Genomic DNA, 24,627 nt, shown 5'->3' with positions numbered 1-24,627 from the left:
TTAATCATTTTTTTCCCTCAGATTTCTCCTGTGTAAAATGCAGATATATAATAATAGCACCTACCTCTCAGGGATGTTATGAGGATCAAATGAGATAAAAATTGTGAAGTGCTGAGTACAGTGCCTGACACAGAGGAAGCTCTATATAAATGTTAGCTATTATTATTGCTTGGTAAGCTGCCATTATCACGACCTCATAGTTTTGCCCTGCAGCTAGCACGGTGAAAGCTAACATATCTTCATTTTAACTGGAAAACATGACTTCATACCCACAATGTAGAGCTCTAAACCCAAAAGACAATAATATGTTTTTAAAGGATTTAATTTATAAGCATTCATATTGGAAGAAAACCTTTTGTCACTTGAAACAGAGACAGCAGACAGCAGTAGAGGCAACAGAGGGGTGAGCATGGAGTCAGGGATATCTGAGTTCAAATACAATACTAGGTGTGTAATTCTGAACAGATCGCTTAATCTTTATCTGTCTCATTTCCCTCATCTCTGAAATGGAAATAATAACAATTCCTTCCCAGGGTTGTTTCAAGGATATTTGAGGTAATATTTGTAAAGCACTCCATAGAACTAAAAGCATTATGTAAATAATATTATTATTTCTTGACCCTTTGTTGTAATATTAGTCATTAGCCTATAAGAATGCTACCATGCCCCACCCCTCCATGTCCTTGTGAGCATCTATTGTTTCTGTCACACTCCAAATAAGCCTGCAAAGTTTCAGTTATAGGAGCAATGAGAGATCTTTGAATAATCCTTAATCAGAATTTTATAGATCTCATTGGACAATTTATTCTAAAGCCCAGAGGACAAGTAAATAGCAGAGTATGAATTTAAATTGTTTACATGGAGAACTCTTTAAATAACAAATTCTCAGATTCTGAGTTTTGAAAGTAATCTTAGAAGTTAACTCTTCCAATCTATACTTCAACCAGTTGGTCTTAAAGATTTCTAGTGCTAGGGCCCATTTTGGACAGTGAGGAGGTTTTCTCTTATGGGGATACAGAAATCTGCCTCATTGGAGGTTCTACCTATTTTCTTTGTCCTATCTTTCAGAGACAAAAATTTAAAAGAAAAGTTTAATGTCTTTTGCACATGACTACACTTCAGTTACTTAGAACAGTACCATTGTCCTCCACAAACAAGTTTTCCCTTTTCCAGGCTAAGCAGTGCTGCTTCTTTGACTAATTTTCATCTGTAGCCTCTTCACAGTCCTGGTTATTCTCTAGCAGATGTGCTTTAGTTTATCAATATTTTTTCCCTAAAATACAGTGTTGAGGATTAAAAAAAGAGTTAAAAAGGACTACTTTTAAGCATTTTGGACATCAAAAATCTACTGATATACCCTAAAATCATGTTAGCTTCTGCTATAACATATTATTGATTCATATTAGATTTGCAGTCCAGTAAAATCCCTAGATTATTGTCACATGGAACATAGTCTCTAGCTATGCCTCTTTTCTCCTAAACTTATGTCTTTGATTATTTGAATTCCAGTGCAGGACTCCTTCCCCACAACCCTTATTCCTTTTAAATTTCATTTTATTCCCCAGTGATGCCCTAGATATATTTTGGTTATCAAGATGTTCATTCTATTCAGAATGATGATTGAATAAACATGATAGTAAGGACTAGTGGGTGTGACACTCATGCATGGAGTAAGAAAGCTTGATTTTTGGTGGAATAGTTAAGGAGCTCATATAAGAATAGTTATGAGAATGAGAGGAAAAAACCAGAATAGATGGTGACTGTAATGCAGTGAGGCCTGAGCAAAGGAACTGAGAGCACTAGAGTATCAGAGATTACATATGGGAATGAGCCGGCAAGTTTGTGCCCAGGAGATTAGAAGCCCCAGTAGAGGAGAAATAGGGATGTTCATTTTGATAAAGAATTGAGAAAAAGTGTGAGAGATTCTGTGTGAAGGTGGGTCTGAGTGTCCTCTCATTCATTGGTGCAAGTGCGAGGACAATCATGAGAGAGATGAGTGAGAGTTCGTGTATGTGATTGACCCATTTATGAGCCCCTCTAGTTTCTGTACAAGCAAATTCAAATGAAATCAGTTGCAAGAGTGTGGCTATCGACAAATAGCAAAAAAGACAGCAATTAATCCAGGTATGCACTCTCTATGGCTTTTTTAATGTGGTTTAGTGCTTTGCCCATGGTCACACAACTGGTAAGGATATGAAGCAGCCTTCAAACCCAGATATTCCTACTGTGTCCAACCTTCTATCCATCACATTACACTGCCTCTATATAATATACTCTAGACTATTCTCATCTACAATGTTCTCTCTAGTGCCCTTAGCGTTACCTTTAATGTTAATCCTTTGGAGAGTGTGATGACTCATAAAGGTGTGAAAAAAAAAAATGGGGCTTTATAACAGGATTTCTTCACCATAACTTTATTAACATTCTGGGGCTGATGAAGCCTGGCTTCTTCTGGAAGAAACTATATTCTTGTCTGTCTTCTTTAATATTGGGTGTTTCTTCAGGACCAAGAAAGGAAGTAGACATAGTCCTTCCCATTGCATTTCAACACTGTCATTATCATGTAGCAATGAATCCTCACCTGAGGTTCACTTCATTCACCTAAGTTACCTGGTCTAGGCTCTTGGTGAAAATATATACTGACTGTAAGGTCTTTCTTAAGTCAATCAATCACCAAGCATTTGCTTGTTGTCATATGCTTTGCTGGGGATACAAATGCAAATATAAAAAATTCCTTCCCTCAAGAAGACTGAAGGGGAAGTATAACATGCTCATATATAAGCAAATACAGAATTATATACAAAATAAATATAGAGTAATTGAGGGGGGAGACATTCACAACTGGAGAATCAAGAAAGGGCTCTTGAAGGAGGTGGTAAGTGACGAAGGAAACCAGATGTTTCCAAAGGCAAGAGTAAAACAGGAGACTATCCCAGGAATAAGAGGCAAAGAGTTAGAGGTAGAGATGCAATATAGTATAGATTCTCTGTCCCTACTCGGTTATTAGACTGGAAAGAGAGTTGGAGTCAGACTTCTGTCTCGCCAAAAGTGAATCAGTGTATTTGGAGGGGGTTGGCAGGCATTAACGATTGGGCAAATGGGACAATGGGACAAAAATGACAGGGTAGGTGAGCTGGAGGATAGGATGGAATAACTGATGTACCCTTAGCAAGTCCATGGGTAAATAGAGAAGAGATTATGATTCCTTGAGTCTCTAAATAAGAATGAGAGAGAGATGGCACAAGAGAGAGAATGAAGCTATGCTCGTGAGAGGAACAGTTCAACTCAATGTAGTTCTAATGAAGAGTACTGCCATGGCAGAAGAGATGTATGATGGTGATGAGAGATGAAGATGATGCTGAAGAATGGATTTCATTTATGGAAAATTGGTGTATTGAGAAACTACTTTCCTTGACAGAATATTTTGGACAATATTCTGGCTAAAGATATTCGCCTGATGAGAAAGGACAGATGAGCTCCTTGGATGAGCTAAGGCATGGGATAGTAGATCTATTCATGTGTTTTTTCTTTTTTTTAAAAGGAAATTTGCATTGATATTTTTCACTTTGCGTTTCCTACCTTTCCTAATGTATTCCTTCCCTCCCAGAAAGCTATTCTCTTTTATAAGGAAGAAAAAAGAAAAAAAATTGTTTCAGCAAAATAAAAAAAAGTATCATATTATCTGAGTTTTCCCTATTACCCATCACCCCCATCTCAGCAAAGAAAGCTTAGGGGAAATGCTTCCACATATTTCTTCTTTGCAACCAAGTGTAGTCACTGTGATTTCACAGCATTCAGTTGCAGTCATTCTGGTGTTGTGTTCAGGTTATAGCAATTGTAAATATTTTTCTGTTCTTACTTACTTTGCTTTGCATCATTTCATGGAAGTCTTCTCATGCTTCTCTGCGATCCTTATATTCATCATTTTGCACTGCACAAATGATATTCCATTGCACTCATAAACCATAACTTGTTTACAAAACTTCCAATCTAGGTATCAACTTTTTTTCTAGCTCTTCATACTATAAAATCATACTTTCTTTGGGAGTATATGAAGCAGGACTATATCTGGGTTGATTTTGTTCACTCTGTTCTCATAATTTCAGGTTGTTTTCCAGGATAGTTGCACCAATAATGCTTTAGTGTGCTCATCTTTCCATAAACCTTCTGTCATTTATCATTCTCAGTTTTTATGAACTTTATCAGTTTGGTAGGTGGGAGTTGGAAACTCTGAATTCTTTTGATGTATGTTTTCTTACTAGTGATGATTTGGAGTGCCCTTTCAAATTGTTAATAATTCTTAATTCTTTTGAGAACTGATCATACCCTTTGATCAGGTATCTATCAGGAAATGGCTTTTCTTATATGCCCTTTTTCTGAAGGCTGCTTTAATGCATGACATTATATAAACCTAGACTATTATCAGAAGAAATCTTAGATTTCCTTTATGTCTAAACTGTTCCCTGTAACAGAGAGTTCCCTGGAAAAGAGAGTAGAAGAGATGAGTACATTCACTAAAATAAACATTGAATTATTTTCCCCAAAGGATGAGAGGGAGAGAATTAAGATACCTGACAAGGCAAGACAATTGTCAGGATGAATCCAAGTCCCCAGGCCTGCTTTTTTCTCCTTTCTTATTATAATGGACAACTTCAGAATTGTTGTTCTGTCCTAGAAAATGTAAGATTTTCTGTTATAGATCAGTGTGCATATTATGGGATATAGCACAGCTGCATCTGTACCTTCCTATAAATTCCTTTATAATTATAATCCCCTTCTTTAGCACGTTGAATGACTAGTCTCCTATCTAGGAGGGGGAAATTATTTTGTTCTGCAAAAGATAATATCTTTTCTGTCTCTTACTGCTCTTAACACCCTCTTTATACTTGAAACAAAATTCTCAAATCCATCTTTTCAGAATTATTTTTAACAGAGCTTCTACAACCATGTTCCTTTCTTGGATAATCTTGTAGGACAGCCCTGTCTTCTTATGAGGCAAATTGGCTGAGACCACTTGAATTTCTTCACACCACAGTATGATTAGTTAAAGTCTTTAATTTTCTTAATATATTCAAATGTCTGGGTGCACCTAAAAAATCTCACCTTTTGCATAGATTATCTTTGCCTACTTTTTTTTCCTGCAGAATTTCTTGGGAATTTTCATAACAATTTTGTATATATTTATACTTAGATGTTCAGGGGTTGATTCTTTGACAGAATTTAAACCTTTTAAAGACAGGGACCATTTCAGTCATCAATAAAGATTTGTTAAGCACCTGCTATGTGTTAGATACTGTTCTAAGCCCTGGAGATAAAAGAGACAAAAGACAATCCCTGTCCTCAAAGAGTTCACCCTCTATTGAGAGAGGTCAACAAGCAGAAAATTATTACAAACTATGTACAGCACGAATAGGAAATAATCAGTAAAGGTGAGGCACTAGAATTAAGAGGGCTTTAAAAAAGGCTTCCTCAAGATGATATTTAAAAAAAAAAGAAATCCCAATGGTGGTTCTCAAGGCAAAATGCCTTCCACACTCAGAGAAAGAAATATGGAAGTCATTCGCAAAATGCAGCAGATCATGTTTGTGTATGTGTATGTTTTTGTGTATCATGTTTTGATTTGTTATATGATTTCTTTCATTTATTTTAGTCTGACTACATAGCATGACTATAGTGAAAATATACTCCGTAGGAAAGTATATGTAGAACCCATACAGAATTGTATGCAGTCGTGGGGAGGGAGGGGGGTAGTGGGGGGTAGGTGTGGGGGGGATAAAATCTCAATTGTATGGCAGTGATTGTTAAACATTAAAAAATAATAAAAATATATTTAAAAAAAGATGATATTTTAGTTGTGACATTAAAAATTCAGGAGACTCAGTAGGTAGAGATGAGAAAGAGTGTTCCAGGCATGACAGATAGCCAGAGAAAATATCCATAGCTGAGAGGAATGCCTTGTTCAAGGAATAAGGAAGCTAATGACACTGTATTAAAAAATATAGACAGATTCAAAAAGGCTAAGGTTAGGAAGGTTAGGAAGAGCTTTGAAGGGTAAACAAAGGATTTTGTATCTAATCCTGGAGACATTAGAGAACTATTGAAATTTACTGCGTAGCAGAGTGACATAGTATGGCCCCTTAATAAAAGGATTTGTTCTGTGAAGTTTGGATTCAGTCAAAGCACTGCATTTGAGGACCTAGATGGGCACATATGGTTTTGAGGCCACAGGTTTCTCACGCCTCTGGTAGGACCTGAGCTTTAGAAAATTACTTTGGCAGCTCAATGGTGATTGAATAGGAGCAGGGAGAGACTTGTGGCAGGCTGATCTGCCAGTAAGGTATTGCAATAGTCCAAGAGTGGTGGCAGTATCAGAGGAGAGAAAGGACCATATTCAAGAAATGTTGCAAAGGTGAATTTGACAAGGCTTGGTAACAAATTGAATATAGGACGGTAAGAGATAGTGAGGAGTTCAGGATGACTCCTGGGTTGGTAGTCTGGGGGACTAGGGTGATAGTGTTGCCCTCTGTAGTAATAAGGAAGTTAGGAGGGGGAAACAATTTAGAGGAAAAGATAATGAGTTCAGTTTTAGACATGTTGAGTTTAAGTTGTCTCTTAGATGTCTTAGAGGCAGTTGCAAATATTAGCTTGGAGGTAAGAGAGGTTGGTGGAGGAAAGGTAGATTTGAGAATCATCGGCATAGAGATGGTAATCAAATCCATAGGTGATGATGAGATCACCAAGTGAAGTCATATAGAGGGAGAACACAAGAGAGAGATCCCTAAGGATGCCTCCAGGGAATGACCTGGTTGTAGATCCAACAAGGAGACCAAGAAGGAGCAGTTGGATGAGTAGGAAGAGAGCCAGGAGAGAATGATTTCACTTTTGTCTTTGTGTTTACAGTGCCTAGCTCAGTGTCCGGCACACAGTAGGCATATAAATGTTTATTGATTGATTATATGATTGCATTTAGGGGCTTACTTATTTATCATCTACAAATTAATCTAAATTTTCCTCTTTTGGGATCTTCCAGTGTTCCTATCTTGTTAGTTATTTAAAAAAGCTCTTGGTAGAACTTATTGTTAATTCTAAATTTATGGATCTCACCTCTTTTCATTCTGATAATATTTCTGCTGAGCATGCCAAAGTGTCCCATGTACTATTTATATACCTCAATTGAAGTTTGATTTCTAAAGTCACTTTGCCTTTGGAAAGTGAACAATCTGTGACCTGCTCAGTCTGTTAAAGGTGTTTCTCTGTGTCTTTGCATCAAAAGTAGAAAAAAAATAGATAAAAAGTGAGTTTGGAACTGCCTAAGGGGGACCATCTTCCTAATTTAAAGCCAAGTATAACATTTGCTTCAATTATCTAGATGTTCTAATTACCTGAAGTAATTGCATAATTGGTTCCATTTTCAATTTCACTTTGCTAGGGAGGAACAGTTTGAATTTCACACTATTACTTCTTTTCAATAGAATTTCAGTTCAAGTGAAAAATATGCATTTTGGCTCAGTAGATTTTGAAGCAGAGAAGGAAACATAGAGAACAACAAATCACAGTTATCCTTATAAATGCACTGTGATCTTTAGTGACAGGGAAGTATGGCTTATCTATTTTTTCATTTAATTTGTTTGAATAGTTTCCCTTAAAATTCCAAATTAAAAGAAAGGAAAAAATAAGTTCCTTCTCTGAATTGCTAAGCCACCTAGTTCCCTACACTTCAAGGATTCATCAGTTCATAGCTGCATTCTGGGAGAGATTGGCATATTAGTTTGGGCAAAGCCTTTAGAAGAGAAAAGCAAGTGAATATCTGGTTAAGAAACTGATGCCACAGACTAAGATTGAGGATTCTGGAATCTGGACCTTAAAATAGAGTAATTTCAGGATCATGGTCAGGGTAGACCTGAACATAATAAGACCTGTTTTTAAAAAATTGCCTGAATTCTTTAAAATCTAATTTAAAAAAATTTTAAATTAAAACTGGGAAAGAAAAAAGTACATATATATATATGTATATATATATGTATGTATGTATATCAACCATACTTAAAGAATATCTAAAATTTAACAAGATTTTTCAGGGAGAAACACAGAAATTCAATGGAAAGAAAATCCAAGGGAAAAAAGCCCAAAATAAAACCCATGGTCTAAGATAGCTACACGCAAGTTCATGAAGTATGGGTCACAAACAATTTGAACTAGTGAATCCAACAGAAGGAGGGAAATTTGTCGCTAAATATTGATGGCATGAAACATGGACCTGGGAACTCATTCTGGAAGGGTATACATCATTCAATAGAAACAACTGCTACAAACAGGTGGGGTAGCAGGGAAAGTGGCATTGTATATTTATGAGATAGACAGACTCGTGTGAGGAAATCCAAGAATTTGGAGTGGATGGAAATGGGAATCCATCATCCATTGAAGAATTAGCAAGTATGGATTAAGTGCCTATGACATGTCAGGCATTGTACTAGGCTCTGAGCGTACCGTGAATACAATTATATTTGCAAGATCATTCTAATGGGGAGACAACAGACATATAGGAATACACAAAATAAGTCTCAAGAGAATAGACATGAATAAATATTTACAAGGTAGGGTAGGAAGGCACTAATGTTTGAGGGGATCAAGAAAACCTTTGTACAGAGGGTAATGTTTGAGATACATTGTGAAGAAAGTAAAGGATCTTCTTGAGGCAGACGGGAGTCTGCAATGCATTCCAGGCATGGTGGAGAGTCAGTGCAAAAAGTACTGAAATGTGAGATAATGCATATATAAGGAACAGAAGGAAAGCCAGCTTGGTTAGATCACAGTGAGGGGAGAGTACTCATGCCCATTGAGGCTGGAAAGATAGTTAGGCTGAGATTGTCCAAGACTTTAAAGACTAAACAGGGGAGTTTTTATTAGTTTTATTTTATTAAATTTTAATTATTAAATATTAAATTATTAAATACAATTAATTATTAAATATGATACAAAAGGCAATAGGAAGTCACTGAATATGCTCCCAACCCCCAACTGAACCCTCCATTGTAAAAAAAAATAGTTCAGCAAAAGCAATTTACTCAGCCATCATACTTGACAATAAGTATGATATTCTGCACAGTCTCTTACCTCACTACCAAAAAAGAGAGCGATCGATTTCAGTGGCTTCCCCTCCTCTGCAATTAGCATTGGCCATTGCAATTAACACGAATCCAACTTGTTTCTATTGTTATTTCATTTAAATTATTATGGTCAGTATCATATAACAATACCTTGGTTCTACTTTACTCTGAATCACTTTATGTATCTTGGAGCACTGTGTATTTGTCATTTCTTGCAGCACAATAATAGTCTGTTACTTTTATGTAATGTTCTGTTTAGTCAGTTTCTAGTGGATAGGCAAACACATTGTTTCCAGGTTTCTTTGTTGTTCTTTCTCTTTTTAAATACTACCACAAAAAGTGCTGTTATGGATACTTTGGTGTGAGGTCTTTTCTTTTTATCCCTTTGATTTTCTTTGTAAATATACTCAATAGTGGACTTGCTGGGAATGGGTAATTTAGTGAATTCTCTAAATACTAAACAATCTTTCCCCAAAATGGTAGCACTAATTCACAGCTCTACCAATTGTCTTAGTGTGCCAGTGTTCCCATTGTCCCTTCAAAGATGAGCTATTCTCTTCTTTCATCATTTTTGTCAATATGATGGAATGTAGAAACACCTCAAAATTTAAAATTTGCATTTTTCTTGTGAATAATTGGAGCAGTTTTCATATAACCTTTATTATTCTGAAGTTCTTTTGAAAACATTTTTGATTGTATATTGGGGGATCTGATTTTTCTTTCATTGTTGAAGAGGACCATGGTGTCAGAAGGTGATGACCTAACTTGGAATTGGCTTTGATTTGAGTGAGGGAGACCTGTGCAAAGTCACTGACCTCACTTTCTCCTCCAGAGCCATCATTGGGAAATAACTCTCAATCTTATATATGGAATCACTCTTAGTCTTATGTAAGGAATCACTCATATGTATCTTGGATATGACTTTTTATGAAAAATTTGTTGCAAAGTCTTTCCCGCCTGATTTTTTTCTCTTCTTGCTCTAGCTGCATTTATCTTGTTTCTATAAAATATTTTCACTCATATGTAATGGAAATTGTCTATTTTTTATTTTATAAAGAATGTCCCTTCTTTTCAGAGTTGTAACAGATACCTTCTTGCATTTTTTTTGCCATAACCCTTTATAGCTAACTCCTTGTAGTTTGTTGTGTTGTACATGAAGCTGGCCTACACTAAGTATCAAATTTCTTTCCAATTTTCTAATAATTCTTATAAAATGGAGAGACCTTCTTCTAGTAGTTTCATATTCTTGTAATTATCAAAAATTGGGATGCTGTGTTCAATTGATTTTAATCCTCTATTCCACTGATGTAGATTTCTTCTTTTTCCTAACTGCTCTAAATAGTTTTGAATTTAAAGTAAGTTCATAATATAGTTTAATATTTGCAAATGCTGGTTGGGAGCATCTTTCTGGAACCAGCCTCCCCAAAGCACCTCTGGGTCAACTCAGCTACACAGCATGCAATGCTTACAGCCCTTGGAGGCTGGACTCAGTACAGAAAGTGACGAGTGGTGAACTCTTGCCTGATTTTGGACCCACACAGATCCAAGGGGCAGAAACCTACATCGCTCCTAGTCAGATGATCCGACAGCCCCCAAACCAAAGTTGATCTGCCTCCTACCCTCCTGGACACTCAGCCAAGTACCATACCAACGTTAAGAGAGGACTTAATTATAACTCTTGATTGACCATCCCCCTGGCCCCTGAAAGTTCTTCTCCAATACTGGCTTCCTTTCCCTTACTATATGACCCTGACTTAGTCACTTCCCTTTCCTTAGCCTCAGTTTTCTTCTAAAATGAGAGACTTCTACTAAATGATCCTTGAGGTCTCCAATTGTTCACAATGTGTAATCCTTTGTATCTCTACCATTTACACCTGGAAAATAAAGGGATGTCCCATTAAGCGGAAAAAGATTGCAAATGCTTTTGCTCCTTTATTTTCATCATCTCATTCAAGATTCTACTTTTTTTTATTTCTCTAAACTAATTTTTGTCATTATTTTGTCTAATTTTATAAAATAACTCCTTGGCAGTTTGATTTGTAAGTGAATAAATAAATGAACTTTAATAGTTATTTTTGTTGGCATAAGCTAACTATAAAAATAAATATCTATCAATGTTTATATCTTCCTTAATTTATGTAAAAAATATCCTTCAATTGCATTTATACAGTCCTTAAGAGTGCTTCAGTAAATTTATTTGATATTCTACATATTATTAACATTGTTATTATTTTAATTAGGATTTCTCTTCCTATCTTTTCTAACTGCATTATGCTATAAAAATGAAGTGGTTTTTACATTTTTTGCATATGCTACTTTTTTGAAGTTACTAACTATGGTACATTAGTTTCTTCATTGAATATTTTCTATAATATGAATATTAATTAATTTTTAACATTAATTGGAATTCTTTTGTAGTAAGAGGTTTTTTTTTTTTCCTTTTAGTACTCTGTGGCTTTTAAACTTTTTTCTTATGGAAATTGAGTTGTTTTTAAAATCTTGATTTCTTTTTGGACTCTTAATCTTAGCAAATATAAGTTTAATTGATAATCATGAACTTCCAATTTGTTGGAATTTTAATTTTTATAGCAATTTTGATTATTTTATCTATTTCTTATGTTTTAATTATGGATTCACATTGTTTTAAAAATATTGATGGTTGGATTGTTTTTCTTTTCATCAGAGTAACAAAATGTTTATTACTTGTATTAGTCTTTTAAAATTTATAGTTTTATTTCATTTCATATTCATGTCCTATTCTATTCCTCCCCACTCTTCCACCCAGAAAACTATCCTTTTGAAAAAAAATACAAAACAAAGAGGAAAAAAGTAGTTCAGTAAAATTAACGTATATGTCAATCAAGTCCAATGGTATATGCGATGTTCTACATCCACAGTCCCTTACCTCTTTAATACAGAAAGAACATGGGTAAGAGAGGGATTCTCATGACTCTTCTTTAGGGTCAAGATTGGTCATTATAATTTTCTAGCATTTTACTTCAGTTATTTGATTATTTGTGTTCTTTCCATTTACATTGCTGTGGTTGTCATGTGTATAGGGTATTCTGGAAGACTTGCACCTGTACTGTGAAGGCTTGCTGAGTCCTTTTCAGTGCTGCTCATTCATCTTTGGTGTTCTCCCAATTACCCAAATCTCCCCTATGATGCCAAAAAGCTGTAGCATGTGCCGTAGTCACAGTAGGCTGATGGTAACCACCAGGCTTCCAACCTGTTAGTGAGTTCAGCGTATGTCTACCACAAGCATGTGAAAACTCCTCTGTGTAATGGTCAGATGAGAACAATTTGTTCCAGTGATCTTGAAAGTCATTGAAGCTGGCACTGTGGAGCACTTGGTCAGGCACCAAGGATGCCAAAGTCATCCACTGCATCCCTGACAATAAATTTTGATGACTCAGGAAGATAGAGTGAGGCTGATGACTTTGTGCAACTCTGCCTCACTTAAATTCAATCCACACAGAAATCAAGACATCACCTGTGAAGTATTGGTCTTCTTTGAAAACAAAGGACAAATAGCAGTCTTCATGTACAGTGCTTCCTGGTTCTACTTGCTTCATTTCACATATATTCATGAGCCTTTCTACAGTATTCTTTTTATTATTTTTTTAAAGTATAGTAAAATATCATCACATTTATGTAACAAAATGTGTTTAACCATTCACCAGTCAAATAGCATCTATTCTGTTTCCAATTTCTTTGTTACCAAAGGAAAAAAAAGTGCTGCTATAAATATTTTGTGTATTAAAAAACCCTCCTTTTTCTTTAAAAAAAAAAAAAAAGACTTATTGTAGTAATGTGCCTGACAGTTGATTCTTTATCTCAAGGGCATTTTAGTCAGTTTATTATTTGTTATTGAAACTGTCTCTTAAATACAATATGGTTTGAAGTGTGTAGGTATGCCTTTTGATATTCTCATGGGGAGATGCAGATTCTCTTGATCAGAGCTTTGTTGTCTGTATTTAGAATTACTGGACTGTATTTTTTCTTTAATTATTTCCTGCCCTGTGATGTTAAAGGTCTTTTGATTTGTCATAATTTTCAAGAAGATCCTCATGCTCTGTCAGCAATGTTAGTAATTTTGACTTGCATAGAATTCATGTGTTCTTTTAAGATTGTTTTTAATTTCTTTTTTTGCTGTTTTCCTCCAGTCCAGTGTCTTGTGACTTCTATGCCAGTTCTCTTGCAAAGTTTTTAATTTTTAGGAGAGATTCGCTATTATGTTGTCAAATGTTCGTTCTCTGCTTATGATATTTTTAAAAATTCTACAAAATTTATTTATATATTTTATTTCATGAGTTTTTTTCTCTTTTAAATGATTTTGGAATTTCTTACTGTGCAGTGATCACTGGGAAGAATCCTTAGGAGTAATATTTTTATCAGGTAATAATTTATTTTCTTTTGAGGGAGCTGAGAGAATTGAAGCAATTGGGTGAACCACACTGACTTCATTTTGTGACTCAGTTCTGGACCTTGGTGTGTTCCCTTTCAAATCAATTATGGGTGGAGTCCAATTTCTATCTTGTGAGAAAATTGCATTCAATTGTGGGAACTGAGAAACTGTTGCCGAGTAAGTTGAACATCTCTATCTGCTACTAAGAGACCCTCAACTAAGGTCCTAGGCTTTGCTGACCAGAAACCTCACATCCAAAGACTGATGCAAGTTTTCCCACAATTAAACATCTCAAACAACCCATATATCTTATCTGAAAACTGGCCTCAAACTAATCAGTCATGAATTGTTTCCATGTCCCTTTGATGTATACAGATATTAGGGGAGAATGGGACCCCTCTTCTTTGATTTCAGGGACTAACACCTGTTCACTTTCCCCTGCCCAACTTGTAAAGTTCCTAATGTTTTCTCCAATTAGAAATTAGATTACTTAATATTGTATCCTGGTTAATTGCTTCCTTTTAATTGGCTTTTTTTACTTAATTATTTTTAATGTATAAAAATTTGCCTCCTTATGAATTTTTTTTTGCTAAAGCTGAGGAAAGCTACTAGTCCTAATTTATTAAGCAATTTGCATGCATCTGCTTGGGAAACTTGAACCTTTGTTTCCACAGTCATTTTATCCTTCTTCTGCCACATCTTCATGATACAATATTTATTCAATGTATAAAGTCTTTTTTTGAGATTTTTCTCATTCTTCCTTTTGTTTTGAAGATCTTTCATGTTATTTTAGCATTTTAGCTTTTCTCTTATATTCCCTCTTACACTGTAGCCCTGTCTATCCTTCTACTGATGTATAGACTCTTTGGTTCAAGTAGGTTCCCTCAGCCTCTTCAAGTTGTGGGATGAGGAGGCCCTCTGGACCTAGTTCTTCGCCTTGAGTTCCTTCGTGCAGGTAAGGAATTCTGTTCTCTTTTAAATCATGCTCGAAGTTTTTCTTCCCACTAGCTTGTACCTCTGAGATTATGAGCAGGATCTTTTTGCCATGGTCTGATTTTATATTCTTCCTTTCCTTCAAATGGCTGGGAAGAATCAGTGTCTATAGATTTTGAAAGACCTGAGAGATCTGAAGAGAGTCTTGGCCACTGGGCATGTTCATCTCCCCCAGTAAGAACTTAAATCACAAGCCTGGGAGATTGCTTGTGGTTGGAACAGGCACATAGAGGGTAGAAGTAGTGAATGAGAGCACAACGTACTAAAGTTCTCTTGAATAATTTATGATACTTTTCCTTTGGTAATGTTCACATGGGGGCAATTTTGCTTTGTTTTCTTCTGGATTCTGATAGAATGACTAGGTATGCTGCATAATGCCTTTCTTTTGAGGTGCTAGAGTTGATGAAGCAATCAACTATTTAGCCATATTGCTAGTCGCTTGGTTCAGAATCCTTCTCTTTTATTTTTAAAGATCTTCATAGGAACCTGATTCTTGTGTTGGAACAGTGCTACATAGTGGGGACATTGTAACCTAGGTCAGAAGATCCCAATCCCATTGTATCCCTTATCACCTGTCAATTTTGGGATCATGACATCTCTTATCTCCAGCTTCCATACCCTTACCCCATTTCCATTTGAGCCATATGTAAAAAGAAACACAACTCTTTCCCTCATATTGGGGGGTGGCTCCATGAAAAATAGCCCTTGCTCTGAGAAAATGTTTTCCTTGGGTGTCTAAATTCACTAATGGCATTTGTTGCAAAACTCTTTTGCACACTTGCTTCACCAGTTTTGAGTAATGCTCCATGAAACCACTAAAAGCCTTCCATTCATTAGAAGAATCCTACTTTTTCTCGCTCTTTGTGATATCTCCCTCAATGATTTTCAGTTGTTTCATTTTTATTTATATTACTTTCACCTGTCTTAATAGTATGACACTAAAATCTCTTCAACAAAAAGTACTTATTCATTGTATTAGATTATTTTCTAGACTGAATATGTTTCTTCCTTTGTCCATCTTTCATCCATTTTACTTATTTTTTCTATGGATGGGATATTTTCATGTATGATGTCTGAATATTGGAAGCATGATACTTGAGTTTTTATTTCTGAACCATCTCTCAGTGGAAGCCTTATTCTCCTCACATCATAGTTGAACATCCTGTCTTCAAATACAGTATTTGTTTTACAGATCTCTCAGGCATTCAGATCATTTTTGTCTTTTTTATTTTGTTCAGTTTTCTATTTTTGTTGTTTTGTGTTCCAATTCTGTTGTTGTCTTTTTTGAAAAAATTTTATTATCTTGGAGAATTTCTCATTTATTAGTAAATTTTCTACTCTCTTGTTTATTCTAAGAGAAATCTATCCCTACCCTTTAACAACTGTTGTTATCTACATGTTTTTTCAGTTGTTTCATTTTTATTAATATTACTTTCACCTGTTTCAGAAGTATGACACTAAAATCTCTTCAACAAAAAGTACTTATTCATTGTATTCAATTATTTTCTGGACTGAATATGTTTCTTCCTTTGCCTGTCTTTCATCCATTTTACTTGTTTTTCTATAGATTTTTCTCTTGGATTCCTTACCAGCAATCATTTCCCTTCTATACCAGGGTACATTAAAACAGTCCTAGTACTATATATGTGCTGATGCATGTTTGCTCCAAATTACTGAGTTTGGTGAGATCTATGACTCTTTCGAAGTGTAATTGACTAAGTGTTTGTCTGAGGGATATTCCAACAGATATATTTTCCACTTTTCATTAAGCCCTCCTATAGGAAGTCTAGTCTATAGTCTACTGTTCTAGCAACATTCTAACCATCTCCACAATCCTGGATCCTTTTCTCCTCCATATTTGTCAACCTTTTTCAATCTCAATCCCTTGAGTCATGTGTCTCAACACCTTCGGAGACCGGGACACTTTTGAAAGCAGGATCCAATGAGAGCACTTTTATCAGGCCTGTGTTCTAATGTTCTGTTGGAATCCCCCTTTGTTAATGTGGGTGAAGCAGAATACAAAGACTCCAGAATATCAAACTTATCTTGGAGCTTATTAAGTTCACCAGAAAGGGAGCCCCACCAGAATGGGCAGAGATTTCCTAAAATGACCTTACATTAATGTAAATTTACATTTAATTTACATTACATATGTACATATATGTTGTGCATATATACAGGTTTATATATGCTTAAAACACAAAGGAGGGGGAAAGCTTCAGGACAAATGAAATAGTGAGGGATGCTGCAAGAGCTGGCTGATTAGATGGAATATCTCGACCTGAATGACTAAGCTGATTCCTAAAACTGGAGAACCTTTGAAGTCTCCTTGAACAAATGTGATCACACAGAATGTTCTTAAGGAGGGATTATTGAGAAGTATGGCAAGGAGGTCTTTTACTTGGTGAGCTAATGTTTAACACAAGATGGAGGGAGTTGTGCTCAGTTCACAAAAATAAAGAAGCTGTGTTCAATTTGTAATCCATACTAGTTAGTGTCCTAATAAGTGCTGCAGTTCTCTGTCCCTGCCTACCACACTATCACCACTTTTCTTCCAACCCAATCCCCAGAGCTACTAAGATTCATGGACCTACATCAACTAAGAGGTGAAGTTGCAGTTTCCAGCTCTGACACTGCCACGTAGGGAATCCTAAATTTGATCTGTGACACTGTATCATCCACATAGTTCAAGACATGAACCAGTAGAACAGTAGCACTAGATGTGGCTAGTTTATGAAATAACCTTCCATTATTCTCATTTTCTCTCTCTCTCTCTCTCTCTCTCTCTCTCTCTCTCTCTCTCTCTCTCTCTCTCTCTCTCTCTCTCTCTCTTTCTCTCTCTCTCTCTGTCTTTCTGACAATTACATGATGGGCAAAATAATTCCTTATTTCTCCTCTTTTTGCTATTTTTACTATGCTATTATGTACGTTTCTTTTTGATTATGAGGTTATGAAAAGGGACCTAAGCCTACTCTCCATATCTGTCATCTTCCTGTAAACTAGTCTTAGTCTTTTAAAGGGAGATATATGAGTGGAAAGCCAAAGGATTTGAATACAAATGTTTCCTCCTTTAGTCTTTTCTGACCTGAAATGCATTATTAATAGTATGCCATCCTGACCACATGCCTATGGAGCTACTGGGAAAGGATGTAATAAATGAAATAGTAAGTGATAAAGAACCTTTATTGCTTTGCATCTGAATGTTTATAATGAGTCACTTGCTACTGAGGAGACAGCTGTTCGCTGGGATACTATTAGCCAGAAAAAAGAATGCTTTCCTGGAGAAGCTTCCTGCATAAGATCTAACATGTAATCCACAGTAATTTCCTTGATCTGATTTATGTTAGACTGTTTTGACATATAATAATGCTACCTGACCCACCCACTCTTTAAAAAATTAATTAAAGTTCAGTTGATTAAATGCTCCCATTTTGATCAAAAGCACCAAGTCCTAGCAAACAAAATCCTAATATGGAGGATGCCAGACTTGGTCATTTTCTTTTGGTTTTGGTCACCAATAGCATTTGTTTGTTTGTTTTTTACTAATTCTTAAGATTTTTCTTGGGAAAGTCCAAATATATTTATAACACTTTTGAGACTCTGCCTACAAAACAGAAAAATAGTTTAGATTTAGGAGTATAAATTCAGAACTAGAAATGACCTCAGAGGTCATCTAGTTTAAGTCCCTCAATTTACAGAAGAGGAAACTGAGGTATAGAGAGATTCAAGTACTGGTTCAACGTCACATGGGCAGTAAGGAGCTAAGCTGGAATCTGAGTCCAAGGCATCAACTTCCTATTCACCACTGATTTCACAGTGCCATGTCACTTCTTCTCAAAGATGGAAAGGAAGAATATTTTATTCTGAAGGAATTCCAGTTTTCTTGAATAAATAAAGAATCAGTGGTTAAAATAAGTAATGCAATTATCCATACAGCTGGCTACTTATTGAGCAATATATATACTTGTATGCATATGTATATACACATATACAGAAACAATACATAACATATGTGGATTCACACATAGAGTATATATATATGTGTGTGTGTATATGTATGCATATTATATATGTATGTGTGTATGCATATTGACACACACAGTATTAGGTTCTAAATAGATATGAAATTATTAGAGAAAAGCCTCCCTTCTCTCTTAGCTTACAGGCTGTTTGAGATAATAGTAATAACATATACACGCATATACACACAATGAAATAGTTAACTAAAAAGCAATAAATTAGAAATTACCCAAATAATTAGCATATGCATTAAGTGCTATAAAAATTCATGAAATGAAATCAGTGTGAGACCATATGGGAAACCTTTGTGGAGAAGACGGGGTAGCCTGAAGAATGGATAAGATCGTTTCCTCCAGACACAGTATTAGTGTAAAGGAACTGTAGCAATGAAAGCTACAAACTGACATTGGATATGCCTTTTCAGAAGATAATGGGAACCAATAGCTGGACTAATCCACTAGTCTTCTGATGGGAGAATAGTGTGATTTAGGGCTTTTTGGGGGGATAGGGCAATTAGATTGGCTGACTTTAAATCTCAAACTGACTTTACTGGGAAGCCATGGGAATTTTTTGAACTAGGAAGTAACATGATAAAATTAACACTTTATTACAATCATTTATGCCATGGAAAATAGTTCCCGACATCATTTCCGTTACTAGTTAATACTTATTGTGTTCTCATTGACAGCAGGAGTGAAACAGTGTGCTTCTGGAACTCAATGAACATCGAATATACAAAAACCATAAGTCACAAGTGAGGTGGGTTTGGAACAGGTCCAGAAGTCTATCTTTAGCTGTTCTTTGACAGGTATGAGTCAGAAGCTTTGCTTTTGGACTCAGACATAGAGTAGAAGAGCTGACAGACAGGAACAACATAGAACTATCTATTTAATGTTCCTCTACATGACTAAGTCATTTCTTTTCCTTCAGTTGAACAAAGGTCGCTCTCTCTCTCTCTCTCTCTCTCTCTCTCTCTCTCTCTCTCTCTCTCTCTCTCGCTCTCTCTCTCGCTCTCTCTCTCCCTCTCCCTCTCCCTCTCCCTCTCTCCCTCTCTCCCCCTCTCCCCCTCTCCCCCTCTTTTCTCTCTCTTAGTCTCTGTCTCTCTCTTTATACATACATATGTATACATATATATATATGCATATATATATGTATACATATGAGAAATGATTCTTATATAACATTGTCTCTCTTGGCTGGTCTTGATGAATCCAACTCCAGGATGGTGCATGTTCTTTGGCTTTCTTATTATTTAGATTTGCCTTCCTGCTTCCAGGAAGCTTCCTCCTACCTGATCTCATTATTCCACAGCCACATAGGTGAGAGGGGTGGGTGAAAAGGGAAGCACCTCAGAATTCTCTGGGAGTTCTGATAAGGAGGGACCCTTGGAACTGTTGCTCCTTATCCCAATATCCCGTGTTTCATTAGCATCTAAACTGTACCATCCAGTAGATATCTACATATGTGGTGAGAAAAGAGGGGCATTTTTGTCACTGTTCTAAAAAATTTCTTGCACCTTAATGACTTTGCTTTGCTAGTCTTCCTTCCTTTTCCTTTTGTCCTCCCTACCTGTTCACATTTTCCCTCTCTTCAGAGGCCTCAAAGTCAGTTTTACATCCTTGCGGCCATTCATTCTGAACTCATAGCACCTATTGTCTATACCCTTCATTTGCTAGTGACCTTGTCGCTTGTCATTTGTCTTTTAACTCTTTTTTTTGGTATAATTATTTATTTGGTATAATATTGCTATAATTATTTAATTTTTTATATGTATATTATATTAGGTCATCTAGAGTTCTGGGTTTGGAGTTCAAGTCTGGCTTCAAAGACTCACTAGCTGTTTAAACCTGGGCAAGTCACTTAACCTCTGTCTCCATTTCCTAATCTTAAAAAAAAATAGGGATAATAATAGCACTTACCTCCTTGTAAAAACCAAATGAGATAATAATTATAAAGTGGTTGGCACAGTACCCTGCACATAGTAAGCGTAATATAAATATTTGCCATTATTATGTATTTTTAAAATTATTTTTTCAGTTGTCAGGGATTTATTTATTTTTCCCCCTCTCCTGGGAGAAAAACAAAGAAAGACATTTCAGCAAAACAAATTCCCATGTTAGATTTATCAAAAAGTGCTACATCTTGTCAGATCATCTAGATTGCAAGAACCTTGAGAGTAGGGAATTTTTTCATACTTTTCTGTATAATTCACATCACATGATAAAATGCTTTTTATACAGACAGGCATCCCTCAATAAGTATTTGTTGGTGGATTTCATCTATTTCATCTAATGAATGATCATGTCCATTCTTTACATGAACAAGAATCCTCTAATAAGTGGTCATCTAACCTTGGATGACATCCAGCATTGGGGAACCCACCATCTTCCATTCCACTTGGGGATAGCTTTCATGATCATCAAATTTTTTTTCTTATATCACCCTTAAACCTCATGCTTTGCAGCTATGACTTATAGTTCTTCATTAAGCTTTCTTTTTTTTTAAGTATATAATTTATTTATTTTTTAGTTCTCAGCATCCATGTCCACAAGAATTTAATTTCAACATTTTCTCCCCACCTCTCCCCATCCCCCACTCCAGGACAGCGTGCACCCCATCCACTCCTTCCTCTAGACCTCCCTTCTGTTACCCTGCCCCTTCTTCCTGTTTCTCCCCTCTATTATCCTGCAGGGATAATAGATTTCTATACTCCATTGCCTATACATTTTATTTCCCAGTTGCATGCTAAAATAATTTTTAGCATTCATTATTAAAGCTTTGAGTTTCATATTCTCTCCCTCCCTTCCTACCCACCCTCATTGAGAAAACAAGCCATTCTATATCGGTCATACATGTACAACAATGCAAAGCACTTCCATAATAGTTATGTTGTAAAAGACTAATCACATTTCCCTCTGTCCTATCCCGCCCTCCATTTATTCCATTCTCTCCCTTGACCTGTCCTCCCACAATAATGTTTACTTCTGATTATTCCTTTCCCCAGTTTGCTGTCCCTTCTACTATCTTCCCTCTCCTATCCCCTTACCCCCTGCCTTCCTAGAGGGTAAGATAGATTTCTGTATCCAATTGAGTCTGTGTTACTCCCTCCTTAAGCCAAATCAGTGAGAGAAAGGCTCACTTGTTTCCTTTCATCTCTCCCCTTCTTTCCCACCATTAAAAGCTCTTTATTTCCTCTTTTATGTGAGATGATTTGCTACATTCTACCTCTCCCTTTCTTTTACTCCTAGTACATTACACTCAAAAGTAAATTTTATTTTTTTAGGTGTTTTCTCTTCATATTCAGCTCAGCCTGTGCCCTCACGTACATACCAATACCCATGTACATATACATACCTACACATATATAACATACACATACATACCCATACATATCTACTTATATATTTTCATGTTTCTCTTGATTGTTATATTTGAAAATCAAATTTTCTATTCAATTTTGGTCTTTTCAACAAGAATGCTTAGAAGTCCTCTATTTCATTGAAATTCCATTTTTTTCCTGAAGTATTACACTCAGTTTTTCTGGATAGATGATTCTTGGTTTTAATCCTATCTCCTTTGACCTCTGGAATATCATATTCCAAGACCTTCGATCCCTTAGTGTAGAAGCTGCTAAATTTTGTATTATCCTGATTGCATTTCCACAAAACTTGAATGGTTTCTTTCTGGGTGCTTGTAATATTTTCTTCATGACCTGAGAACTCTGGAATTTGGCTACAAAATTCCTAGGAGTTTTCCTTTTGGAATCTCTGTCAGGGGGTGAGCAGTGAATTCTTTCCATTTCTATTTTACTCTCTGGTTCTGGAATATCAGGGCAGTTTTCCTTGATAATCTCTTGGAAGATGATCTCTAGGCTCGTTTTTTGATCAGGTAGACCAATAATTTTTAAATCATCTCTCCTAGATCTATTTTCCAGGTCAGTTGTTTTCTCAATGAGATATTTCACATTGTCTTCTTTTTTCATTCTTTTCATTTTTTTTATAATTTCTTGATTTCTCAAAAAGTCAGTAGCTTCCATCTGTTCCATTCTAATTTTTAAAGAACTATTTTCTTCAGTGAACTTTTGGAACTTCTTTTCCATTTGGCCAATTCTGCTTTGTAAAGCGTTCTTCTCCACATTGGCTTTTTGAACTTCTTTTCCATTTGGGTTAGTCTTTTTTTAAAGGAGTTATTTTATTCAGCAATTTTTGGTTCTCCTTTAACAAGCTATTGACTTGCTTTTCATGATTTTCTTTCTTCACTTTCATTTCTCTTCCCAATTTTTCCTCCACATCTCTTACTTGATTTTCAAAATCCCTTTTGAGTTCTTCCATGTCCTAAGACCACTGCATATTTTTTTTGGAGGTTTTCGATGTAGAATGTATATGTGCTTTGCTCTTCCTCCTCTGGAAGTATTGAGGAAAATACTTTTTCACCAAGAAAGCAACCTTCTATAATTTTATTTTTTCCTCCTTTTTGGCATTTTCCCAATCAATTGCTTGACTTTTGAGCATTTTGTCAAGTGGAGGGTATACTACCCTAGGATTCAGAGGTTTTGTGCAGCTGTTCTCTGAGATATCTCTAGGGACCTATAAATTCTCAGTTCCTCCAAAGTACCATGGTCAAGAGAGAGATGTTTATTCATCTCCTGGCCTGTGCTCTGGTCTGTGAGCAACCCAAAACACTCTTTTCTGCCCTGGGACTTCCAATAGGATTCCCTCTCCATAGCCACCAGCTCTGCCATGCCAGCACTCTTCCTCACCCCAAGACCACTCTTTAGGACTGAGACCCAGATCAGCTACTCGATTCCTCAGGGTCTGTGGATGGAGAGCTCCAGAAGCCACTACTGAGGCAGTGGCTGCTGCTGCTGGGGCCTGATAGAGATCCCCTCTAACCCAGGTGAAAGAGCTTTCTCACTGATGTTTGAAGCTGTTTTGGGGTTGAGAAATTTGGAAACCACAGCAGATGCCTGTGATTCAGTGCCCTGAAGCCTGCTCCAATCCTGTCTGTGCCATGTGACTAGGCTGTGCTCCTCTCAGAGCTAGTTGTGATAGACCTTTCCTGTCTGCCTTCCAGATGATCTTGGACTGGAAATCTGTTTCCCCTCTGTCATTTTGTGGCTTCTGCCGCTCTAGAATTTGTTTAGAGTTATTTTTTACAGGTATTATAAAGGTTATGGAGGAAGAGGTAGAATAGTTCAGTGCTTCTACTCTGCCATTTTGGCTCCACCCCCCATTACTGAGCTGTCTGAGGCCCAGTTGATGAGCCTTCCACATGATAAACAGTTCTCTCTCTCTCTCTCTCTCTCTCTCTGTCTCTGTCTGTCTCTCTCTCTCCCTCTCCCTCTCTCCCTCTCCCTCTATCTCTCCCTCTCCCTCTCTCCCTTTCTTCTCTAACCTGCTATTCTTGGGTGATAGGGGAGTGCTGGAGAAGGAGCAATTAGAGTATCTCAAACCAAGATATTCTGTATAAGAGGCAGTCTAGCACAAGATAAGGACTTGGAATCAAGAGGTTAGGATCAGATCAAGACTCTGTTATGTACCTGTTCTGTCCCCTAAAGGAGAGTCATTATAACTCTCAGAGCTTCAGCTTTCTCATCTTCTAAAACTGGGTGAGTAATACTTATCCTACCTGCCTTACAGGATATTTATGACAGAAACATTTTGTCTGCCAGAAATGCCTATGTTAATGCAAACTATCATTATCAATAATTTCTTCAATCTTTGATTCTAAATCCAATAGAATGTTGACTTATATTTTCTTACTGCAAGACCCTGGGCAAGTAGCTTCTGCTACAGAATTATTTCCTTCACTTTCTTCCATTCCCTTCCATATTCTAGCTCTCCTCTTTACTTCTTCTTCTCATCTACTACATTAGAAATAAGTAGCATATACAATAAGTGATACAAAAGGACAAGCTCAATATGGGGCCATGTAGAAAAACCTTTTGGAGAGTGTGGAATTTGGGTTGGACCATGAAGAATGGATAAGGTTCAGTTCTGTGGAAATGGTGGGGGGATAACTGTCAGTCTGAATGAACTGCATCAAGAAAGGGCTAAGAGTTGAGGCTGGGCATGCTTTATTCAAAGAAAAGTCAGGAAA

General features: G+C 36.3%; 1 protein-coding gene across 2 annotated transcripts in view; it reads left to right on the top strand.

Annotated features, from left to right (window-relative positions):
* Positions 1-24,627, top strand: part of ITGBL1 (integrin subunit beta like 1) — a 374,098-nt gene that overhangs the window by 331,322 nt on the left and 18,149 nt on the right. The gene's annotated exons all lie outside the window — the stretch shown is intronic.

The sequence above is a fragment of the Notamacropus eugenii genome, chromosome 6 (assembly GCF_028372415.1).
Source record: "Notamacropus eugenii isolate mMacEug1 chromosome 6, mMacEug1.pri_v2, whole genome shotgun sequence".
Lineage (NCBI taxonomy): Eukaryota > Metazoa > Chordata > Mammalia > Diprotodontia > Macropodidae > Notamacropus > Notamacropus eugenii.
This window is presented reverse-complemented; position numbering and strand designations above follow the sequence as displayed.